We start from the raw sequence: 12,011 nt of genomic DNA, 5'->3' as shown, positions 1-12,011 counted from the left end.
CTATTGAAATTCAGCTTCCCCACTTCCTGTATTTTCAGCAGTTCTTTAAAATAATTTCAGCTATTCTTATGCCTCCATCAACAGCAATTTTTTAATATTCATTTCTGTATTTTTTTGCAATATTTCAAATTTATTTCAGCTGTTTTCATTTCTGCTTTTTCAGCAAATCTATTGAAATTCCTTTCAGCTTCTCCCATTTCTGTATTTTCAGCTATTTCAAATTCATTTCAGCTTTTCTAATATGTGTAATTTCAGATGTATTCAAATTCCCTTCAACTTTCTGTATTTTCAGCTATTTTTAAATATTCATTTCAGCTTTCAGCTTTTTGCATTCCAACGCATTTTCAGCAGGAAATGCATTTTCTAGTTATTATATTTCTTCCGCGCCCCCTTTCAACTGCTTCCCATTTTCAGCTATTTAAACCGTTCAAATTTTAAAATATTCAGCTTCTTTCTGGCTTGAGGGCTATGTATGTTCAGCTTTCTAGCTCTTAAGCTTGAATTTATATAAATCAATAATCATTAATATTTTAACATGGTTTTCAAATGGAGTTTGCTTTTCAAATCCTCTTCAACTTCTTCAACTTTCAGATTTTTCAGCTTCGCCAATCTTTCAGCTACAGACACCATTTCAACTCTCAAATGTTCACACAAGTCTCAACTATTTTATGAAAAAAACTGCTTCTTGATATCTATTGTACTTTTTTCATAATCACTGATTATATTTCACTAGTTTTTCGCTCCGTTTCTGACTTTTACATGAGTGTGTATTGCGTCTGCTAGAGTGGAGAGCTCGAGGCTAGAGTGTGGGGCAGCGCAGAAATCTGGTTAAAAAAGTATGGAACTTCTGTCCTTGCAGCCAAAGTATACACTCTAGAGGCTTAATTTCTTCAGATTAATGAGGGTATGGTTGTGCTGATTGGATTAATGTGTTCATGGAATCCCAGAGTTTTTTAGTTTTGGCGCAAGGAGTGTTTGAGTGACACAACCTCTGCCAAAAGCCCCATAGGCTCCAATACAAATCTGCCGACATATTTCTCACAAAAATCCACAAGGTACACGTTTTGTAAACGGCCATAGGAGCCGTATTTATTACCGGACAGACAAAAAAAGCACATCCACGCGTTCGGTAGAGTCTTGGGTCTCATACAAACGCCGTATTTTTTAGATAGCTGTTATAGTTTTGCGCTGGTTCTCATTTGTTTGAGGTGTGGATTCTGTGTAACTTGCTGTTCTGTGTCTGCCCTCTTGCAGCCGCACAGGTGCGGCGTTGTCGTGGTTACGAGCACTCACATGCTGCAGGATCTGTCTGTGGCTCACAGCTGCTCCTATGACCTGATTAGTGAAGTCACATGACGCAGATATGCTTTCTGTCAACAGACCAATATGATAAAGACACTGGCCCCCCCTCCCCCCTCCACCCTGACCTCTTCTCACTGTTAATCACTCAGTCAGTCAGTATGTCTGTCTATTTCTCCTCTCTCTCTCTCTCCCTCACCACCCCTCCCTTCCTCACCCTCTCACCCTCCCTCCCTCTATCTACACCCCCCCACCCCACCCAATCCAATAATTTCAAAATAAAAGCCCCATGGAGGGAATTTTTACTGTAATGTTTGTGATGAGGCCTATTAATTAAAAACTTCTTAGTTTGAATAACAAACATTCTGTTTCCCAACCCCCCCTCACCCAATTCCATCATTACAAACTAAAAGCCTCAATGATTATCTGTACCTTAACCATGAAGTGGTTTCGTTGAAATACGCATTGCTCTTTCAAATACTACTATAACCACTACGAATATTACTAGTACTTCTAGTAGAACTACAACTGATACTTCTACTACCATACTACTAGTATTTCTACTGCTATTAATACAACTACTACTAATGTTATTAAAAATACTACTATGGCTAATAGTATCAGTATTCCAGCTGTTTCTACTGCTATTGATACTAAACCGACTTCTACTGCTAGTACTAATACCCAAATTACAACTAACATTACTACAAACAATTTTAAACCTCTTTTTATTCATCTCAGCTTTTGTTATTTCTGTACTTTTTAAAATTCATTTAAGCTCCTGCAACTTCTGTTTTGCAATATTTCACATTTATTTCAGCTGTTTTCATTTCTGCTTTTTCAGCAAATCTATTGAAATTCCTTTCAGCTTCTCCCATTTCTGTATTTTCAACTATTTCAAATTAATTTCAGCTTTTCTAATATCTTTTATTTCAGCAAATGTATTCAAATTCCCTTCAACTTTCTGTATTTTCAGCTATTTTCAAATATTCAGCAAATGTACTCAAATTCCCTTCAACTTTCTGTATTTTCAGCTATTTTTAAATATTCAGCAAATGTATTCAAATTCCCTTCAACTTTCTGTATTTTCAGCTATTTTTAAATATTCAGTGCAGCTTTCAGCTTTTTGCATTCCAACGCATTTTCAGCAGGAAATGCCTTTTCTAGTTATTAGTTGGAATGCTTCAAGCATTCCAAGTATTGTTCTTCGAATCTTTATTCAACTTATTGTTGGAATGCATTGAGATGCATTCCAAGTATTGTTCTTCGAATCTTTATTCTTCATCTTCTATTTCTTCCGCGGCACCTTTCAACTCCTTCACACTTTCAGCTATTAAAACCGTTCAAATATTAAAATGTTCAGCTGCTTTCTGGCTTGAGGGCTATGACTTTTCAGCTTTCTACCTCTTATGCTTGAATTTATATAAATCAATAATCATTAATATTTTAACATGGTTTTCAAATGGAGTTTGCTTTCAAATCCTCCTAAACTTCTTCAACTTTCAGATTTTTCAGCTTCGCAAATCTTTCAGCTACAGACACCATTTCAACTCCCAAATGTTCACACAAGTCTCAACTATTTTATGAAAAAAACTGCTTGTGGATATCTATTGTACTTTTTTCATAATCACTGATTATGTTTCACTAGTTTTTCGCTCCGTTTCTGACTTTTACATGAGTGTGTATTGCGTCTGCTAGAGGGGGACCTCGCGGGCTAGAGGGTGAAGCAGTGCAGAAATCTGGTTAAAAAAGTATGGAACTTCTGTCCTTGCAGCCAAAGTATACACTCTAGAGGCTTCATTTCTTCAGATTAATGAGGGTATGGTTGTGCTGATTGGATTAATGTGTTCATGGAATCCCATAGTTTTTTAGTTTTGGCGCAAGGAGTGTTTGAGTGACACAACCTCTGCCAAAAGCCCCATAGGCTCCAATACAAATCTGCCGACATATTTCTCACAAAAATCCACAAGGTACACGTTTTGTAAACGGCCATAGGAGCCGTATTTATTACCGGACAGACATAAAAAGCACATCCACGCGTTCGGTAGAGTCTTGGGTCTCATACAAACGCCGTATTTTTTAGATAGCTGTTATAGTTTTGCGCTGGTTCTCATTTGTGTGAGGTGTGGATTCTGTGTAACTTGCTGCCATGTCTCTGCATTTTGCAGCCGTTAATGAGCACAGGTGCGCCGTTGTCGTGGTTACGAGCACTCACATGCTGCAGGATCTGTCTGTGACTCACAGCTGCTCGCTCCTATGACCTGATTAGTGGAGTCACATGACGCAGCTATGCTTTCTGTCAACAGACCAATATGATAAAGACACTAGCCCCCCCTCCCCCCTCCCCCCTCCACCCTGACCTCTACTTACTGTTAATCACTCTCAGTCAGTCAGTCAGTCTAATTCTCCTCCCCTCTCCCTCTCTTCCTCACCACCATTCCCTTCCTCACCCTCTCACCCTCCCTCCCTCTATCTACACCCCCCCACCCCACCCAATCCAATAGGTGCGCCGTTGCCGTGGTTACTCGTAAACACGCTGCAGTATCTCTGTGTGTGACTCACAGCTGCTCCAATGACGTGATTAGTGGAGTCACATGACGCAGCTATGCTTTCTGTCAACAGACCAATATGATAAAGACACTAGCCCCCCCTCCCCCCTCCCCCCTGACCTCTACTTACTGTTAATCACTCTCAGTCAGTCTAATTCTCCTCCCCTCTCCCTCTCTTCCTCACCACCATTCCCTTCCTCACCCTCTCACCCTCCCTCCCTCTATCTACACCCCCCCACCCCACCCAATGCAATACGTGCGCCGTTGCCGTGGTTACTCGTAAACACGCTGCAGTATCTCTGTGTGTGACTCACAGCTGCTCCAATGACCTGATTAGTGGAGTCACATGACGCAGCTATGCTTTCTGTCAACAGACCAATATGATAAAGACACTCGCCCCCCCTCCCCCCTCCACCCTGACCTCTTCTTACTGTTAATCACTCAGTCAGTCAGTATGTCTATTTCTCCTCCTCTCTCTCTCCCTCTATCTCTTCCTCACCACCCCTCCCTTCCTCACCCTCTCACCCTCCCTCCCTCTATCTACACCCCCCCAACCCACCCAATCCAATAATTTCAAAATAAAAGCCACATGGAGGGAATTTTTACTGTAATGTTTGTGATGAGGCCTATTAATTAAAAACTTCTTAGTTTGAATAACAAACATTCTGTCTCCCACTACGAATATTACTCGTACTTCTAGTACTACAACTGATACTTCTACTACCATACTACTAGTATTTCTACTGCTATTAATACACAACTACTACTAATGTTATTACAAATACGACTATGGCTAATAGTATTACAGCTGTTTCTACTGCTATTGATACTAAACCTACTATTACTGCTAGTACTACTAATACCACAAGTATAACTAATACTACTACTAATATTACTACAAACAATTTTAAACAAATTTAAGCTCCTGCAACTTCTGTTTTTAGAAAATCTATTGAAATTCAGCTTCCCCACTTCCTGTATTTTCAGCAGTTCTTTAAAATAATTTCAGCTATTCTTATGCCTCTATCAACAGCAATTTTTCACTATTCATTTCTGTATTTTTTTGCAATATTTCAAATTTATTTCAGCTGTTTTCATTTCTGCTTTTTCAGCAAATCTATTGAAATTCCTTTCAGCTTCTCCCATTTCTGTATTTTCAGCAATTTCAAATTCATTTCAGCTTTTCTAATATCTATAATTTCAGCAAATGTATTCAAATTCCCTTCAACTTTCTGTATTTTCAGCTATTTTAAAAAGTTCATTTCAGCTTTCAGCTTTTTGCATTCCAACGCATTTTCAGCAGGAAATGCATTTTCTAGTTATTATTATTATTGTTGGAATGCATTGAGATGCATTCCAAGTATTGTTCTTCGAATCTTTATTCTTCATCTTCTATTTCTTCCGCGGCACCTTTCAACTCCTTCACACTTTCAGCTATTAAAACCGTTCAAATATTAAAATGTTCAGCTCCTTTCTGGCTTGAGGGCTATGACTTTTCAGCTTTTTACCTCTTATGCTTGAATTTATATAAATCAATAATCATTAATATTTTAACATGGTTTTCAAATGGAGTTTGCTTTCAAATCCTCCTAAACTTCTTCAACTTTCAGATTTTTCAGCTTCGCAAATCTTTCAGCTACAGACACCATTTAAACTTTCAAATGTTGACACAGGTCTAAACTATTTTATGAAAAAAACTGCTTGTGGATATCTATTGTACTTTTTTCATAATCACTGATTATGTTTCACTAGTTTTTCGCTCCGTTTCTGACTTTTACATGAGTGTGTATTGCGTCTGCTACAGTGGAGAGCTCGACGGCTAGAGTGTGGGGCATCGCAGGAATCTGGTTAAAAAAATATGGAACTTCTGTCCTTGCAGCCAAAGTATACACTCTAGAGGCTTCATTTCTTCAGATTAATGAGGGTATGGTTGTGCTGATTGGATTAATGTGTTCATGGAATCCCAGAGTTTTTTAGTTTTGGCGCAAGGAGTGTTTGAGTGACACAACCTCTGCCAAAAGCCCCATAGGCTCCAATACAAATCTGCCGACATATTTCTCACAAAAATCCACAAGGTACACGTTCTGTCAACGGCCATAGGAGCCGTATTCATTACCGGACAGACATAAAAACACATCCACGCGTTCGGTAGAGTCTTGGGTCTCATACAAACGCCGTATTTTTTAGATAGCTGTTATAGTTTTGAGCTGGTTCTCATTTGTTTGAGGTGTGGATTCTGTGTAACTCGCTGTCCTGTGTCTGCACTTTTGCAGCCGCACAGGTGCGTCGTTGTCGTGGTTACGAGCACTCACATGCTGCAGGATCTGTCTGTGGCTCACAGCTGCTCCTTGTGACCTGATTAGTGGAGTCACATGACGCAGCTATGCTTTCTGTCAACAGACCAATATGATAAAGACACTCGCCCCCCCTCCCCCCTCCACCCTGACCTCTACTTACTGTTAATCACTGTCAGTCAGTCAGTCAGTCTAATTCTCCTCCCCTCTCCCTCTCTTCCTCACCACCATTCCCTTCCTCACCCTCTCACCCTCCCTCCCTCTATCTACACCCCCCCACCCCACCCAATGCAATAGGTGCGCCTCCTCCTCTCTCTCTCCCTCTATCTCTTCCTCACCACCCCTCCCTTCCTCACCCTCTCACCCTCCCTCCCTCTATCTACACCCCCCCAACCCACCCAATCCAATAATTTCAAAATAAAAGCCACATGGAGGGAATTTTTACTGTAATGTTTGTGATGAGGCCTATTAATTAAAAACTTCTTAGTTTGAATAACAAACATTCTGTCTCCCACTACGAATATTACTCGTACTTCTAGTACTACAACTGATACTTCTACTACCATACTACTAGTATTTCTACTGCTATTAATACTACAACTACTACTAATGTTATTACAAATACGACTATGGCTAATAGTATTACAGCTGTTTCTACTGCTATTGATACTAAACCTACTATTACTGCTAGTACTACTAATACCACAATTATAACTAATACTACTACTAATATTACTACAAACAATTTTAAACAAATTTAAGCTCCTGCAACTTCTGTTTTTAGAAAATCTATTGAAATTCAGCTTCCCCACTTCCTGTATTTTCAGCAGTTCTTTAAAATAATTTCAGCTATTCTTATGCCTCTATCAACAGCAATTTTTCAATATTCATTTCTGTATTTTTTTGCAATATTTCAAATTTATTTCAGCTGTTTTCATTTCTGCTTTTTCAGCAAATCTATTGAAATTCCTTTCAGCTTCTCCCATTTCTGTATTTTCAGCAATTTCAAATTCATTTCAGCTTTTCTAATATCTATAATTTCAGCAAATGTATTCAAATTCCCTTCAACTTTCTGTATTTTCAGCTATTTTAAAAAGTTCATTTCAGCTTTCAGCTTTTTGCATTCCAACGCATTTTCAGCAGGAAATGCATTTTATAGTTATTGTTGGAATGCATTGAGATGCATTCCAAGTATTGTTCTTCGAATCTTTATTTCTTCAACTTCTTCTATTTCTTCCGCGCCCCCTTTCAACTCCTTCACATTTTCAGCTATTAAAATCCTTCAAATATTAAAATGTTCAGCTCCTTTCTGGCTTGAGGGCTATGACTTTTCAGCTTTCTACCTCTTAAGCTTCAATTTATATAAATCAATAACCATTAATATTTTAACATGGTTTTCAAATGGAGTTTGTTTTCAAATCCTCCTAAACTTCTTCAACTTTCAGATTTTTCAGCTTCGCAAATCTTTCAGCTACAGACACCATTTGAACTTTCAAATGTTGACACAAGTCTGAACTATTTTAGGAAAAAAACTGCTTGTTGATATCTATTGTACTTTTTTTATAATCACTGATTATGTTTCACTAGTTCTTCGCTCCGTTTCTGACTTTTACATGAGTGTGTATTGCGTCTGCTAGAGGGGGACCTCGACGGCTAGAGTGTGGGGCATCGCAGGAATCTGGTTAAAAAAATATGGAACTTCTGTCCTTGCAGCCAAAGTATACACTCTAGAGGCTTCATTTCTTCAGATTAATGAGGGTATGGTTGTGCTGATTGGATTAATGTGTTCATGGAATCCCAGAGTTTTTTAGTTTTGGCGCAAGGAGTGTTTGAGTGACACAACCTCTGCCAAAAGCCCCATAGGCTCCAATACAAATCTGCCGACATATTTCTCACAGAAATCCACAAGGTACACGTTTTGTCAACGGCCATAGGAGCCGTATTTATTACCGGACAGACATAAAAACACATCCACGCGTTCGGTAGAGTCTTGGGTCTCATACAAACGCCGTATTTTTTAGATAGCTGTTATAGTTTTGCGCTGGTTCTCATTTGTTTGAGGTGTGGATTCTGTGTAACTCGCTGTCCTGTGTCTGCACTTTTGCAGCCGCACAGGTGCGTCGTTGTCGTGGTTACGAGCACTCACACGCTGCAGGATCTGTCTGTGGCTCACAGCTGCTCGCTCCTATGACCTGATTAGTGGAGTCACATGACGCAGCTATGCTTTCTGTCAACAGACCAATATGATAAAGACACTAGCCCCCCTCCCCCCTCCACCCTGACCTCTACTTACTGTTAATCACTCTCAGTCAGTCAGTCAGTCTAATTCTCCTCCCCTCTCCCTCTCTTCCTCACCACCATTCCCTTCCTCACCCTCTCACCCTCCCTCCCTCTATCTACACCCCCCCACCCCACCCAATCCAATAGGTGCGCCGTTGCCGTGGTTACTCGTAAACACGCTGCAGTATCTCTGTGTGTGACTCACAGCTGCTCCAATGACGTGATTAGTGGAGTCACATGACGCAGCTATGCTTTCTGTCAACAGACCAATATGATAAAGACACTAGCCCCCCCTCCCCCCTCCCCCCTGACCTCTACTTACTGTTAATCACTCTCAGTCAGTCAGTCAGTCTAATTCTCCTCCCCTCTCCCTCTCTTCCTCACCACCATTCCCTTCCTCACCCTCTCACCCTCCCTCCCTCTATCTACACCCCCCCACCCCACCCAATGCAATACGTGCGCCGTTGCCGTGGTTACTCGTAAACACGCTGCAGTATCTCTGTGTGTGACTCACAGCTGCTCCAATGACCTGATTAGTGGAGTCACATGACGCAGCTATGCTTTCTGTCAACAGACCAATATGATAAAGACACTCGCCCCCCCTCCCCCCTCCACCCTGACCTCTTCTTACTGTTAATCACTCAGTCAGTCAGTATGTCTGTCTATTTCTCCTCCTCTCTCTCTCCCTCTATCTCTTCCTCACCACCCCTCCCTTCCTCACCCTCTCACCCTCCCTCCCTCTATCTACACCCCCCCAACCCGCCCAATCCAATAATTTCAAAATAAAAGCCACATGGAGGGAATTTTTACTGTAATGTTTGTGATGAGGCCTATTAATTAAAAACTTCTTAGTTTGAATAACAAACATTCTGTCTCCCACTACGAATATTACTCGTACTTCTAGTACTACAACTGATACTTCTACTACCATACTACTAGTATTTCTACTGCTATTAATACTACAACTACTACTAATGTTATTACAAATACGACTATGGCTAATAGTATTACAGCTGTTTCTACTGCTATTGATACTAAACCTACTATTACTGCTAGTACTACTAATACCACAATTATAACTAATACTACTACTAATATTACTACAAACAATTTTAAACAAATTTAAGCTCCTGCAACTTCTGTTTTTAGAAAATCTATTGAAATTCAGCTTCCCCACTTCCTGTATTTTCAGCAGTTCTTTAAAATAATTTCAGCTATTCTTATGCCTCTATCAACAGCAATTTTTCAATATTCATTTCTGTATTTTTTTGCAATATTTCAAATTTATTTCAGCTGTTTTCATTTCTGCTTTTTCAGCAAATCTATTGAAATTCCTTTCAGCTTCTCCCATTTCTGTATTTTCAGCAATTTCAAATTCATTTCAGCTTTTCTAATATCTATAATTTCAGCAAATGTATTCAAATTCCCTTCAACTTTCTGTATTTTCAGCTATTTTAAAAAGTTCATTTCAGCTTTCAGCTTTTTGCATTCCAACGCATTTTCAGCAGGAAATGCATTTTCTAGTTATTATTCTTCTATTTCTTCCGTGCCACCTTTCAACTCCTTCACACTTTCAGCTATTAAAATCCTTCAAATATTAAAATGTTCAGCTTCTTTCCGGCTTCCGGGCTATGACTTTTCAGCTTTCTACCTCTTAAGCTTGAATTTATATAAATCAATAATCGTTAATATTTTAACATGGTTTTCAAATGGAGTTTGCTTTTCAAATCCTCTTCAACTTCTTCAACTTTCAGATTTTTCAGCTTCGCCAATCTTTCAGCTACAGACACCATTTCAACTTTCAAATGTTGACACAGGTCTCAACTATTTTATGAAAAAAACTGCTTCTTGATATCTATTCTACTTTTTTCATAATCACTGATTATGTTTCACTAGTTCTTCGCTCCGTTTCTGACTTTTACATGAGTGTGTATTGCGTCTGCTAGAGTGGAGAGCTCGAGGCTAGAGTGTGGGGCAGCGCAGAAATCTGGTTAAAAAAATATGGAACTTCTGTCCTTGCAGCCAAAGTATACACCCTAGAGGCTTCATTTCTTCAGATTAATGAGGGCATGGTTGTGCTGATTGGATTAATGTGTTCATGGAATCCCAGAGTTTTTTAGTTTTGGCGCAAGGTGTGTTTGAGTGACACAACCTCTGCCAAAAGCCCCATAGGCTCCAATACAAATCTGCCGACATATTTCTCACAAAAATCCACAAGGTACACGTTCTGTCAACGGCCATAGGAGCCGTATTTATTACCGGACAGACATAAAAAGCACATCCACGCGTTCGGTAGAGTCTTGGGTCTCATACAAACGCCGTATTTTTTAGATAGCTGTTATAGTTTTGCGCTGGTTCTCATTTGTGTGAGGTGTGGATTCTGTGTAACTTGCTGCCATGTCTCTGTCTTTTGCAGCAGATCGTTAATGAGCCCAGGTGCGCCGTTGTCGTGGTTACGAGCACTCACATGCTGCAGGATCTGTCTGTGACTCACAGCTGCTCCTTGTGACCTGATTAGTGGAGTCACATGACGCAGCTATGCTTTCTGTCAACAGACCAATATGATAAAGACACTCGCCCCCCCTCCCCCCTCCACCCTGACCTCTTCTCACTGTTAATCACTCTCAGTCAGTCAGTCTGTCTAATTCTCCTCCCCTCTCCCTCTCTCTCTTCCTCACCACCATTCCCTTCCTCACCCTCTCACCCTCCCTCCCTCTATCTACACCCCCCCCACCCCACCCAATCCAATAGGTGCGCCGTTGCCGTGGTTACTCGTAAACACGCTGCAGTATCTCTGTCTGTGACTCACAGCTGCTCCTATGAGCTGATTAGCGGAGTCACATGACGCAGCTATGCTTTCTGTCAACAGACCAATATGATAAAGACACTTGCCCCCCCTCCCCCCTCCACCCTGACCGCTTCTCACTGTTTATCACTCTCAGTCAGTCTGTCTGTCTATTTCTCCTCCTCTCTCTCTCTCTCCCTCTATCTCTTCCTCACCACCCCTCCCTTCCTCACCCTCCCTCTCTCTATCTACACCCCCCCACCCCACCCAATCCAAAAATTTAAAAATAAAAGCCCCATGGAGGGAATTCTTACTGTAATGTTTGTGATGAGGCCTATTAATTAAAAACTTTTTAGTTTGAATAACAAACATTTTGTCTCCCAACCCCCCTCACCCAGTACAACTACTACTAATGTTATTACAAATACTACTATGGCTAATAGTATTAGTATTACAGCTGTTTCTACTGCTGCTACTGCTAAACTAGTACTTCTTCTACTGCTCTTACTATAATACAACAATTAAAACTATAACTAATACTACTACTAATATTACTACAAACAATTTAAGACTTCTATCCATTCATCTCAGCTTTTGTTATTTAAGTCCCACCCCCCCTGCCCCCTCCTTCTCAACTCTGCCTCCCCCCATAAGAGATGCCTTCTCCATTCCTCAACCCCCCCCTTTCTAACCCTTTTCTTTCCCCCAACCCCCCTCAAAAAATGTCCTTCTCCCGTCCCCAGTATTTGAAGATGTGTTGTATAAAAATGTATGTAATATGAATGCCTGTTCAAATAAACAAAT

This window comes from Gasterosteus aculeatus, chromosome 8 (assembly GCF_964276395.1).
Source record: "Gasterosteus aculeatus chromosome 8, fGasAcu3.hap1.1, whole genome shotgun sequence".
NCBI lineage: Eukaryota > Metazoa > Chordata > Actinopteri > Perciformes > Gasterosteidae > Gasterosteus > Gasterosteus aculeatus.
The sequence above is the reverse complement of the archived record's forward strand: the minus strand, read 5'-3'. Positions refer to the sequence as shown.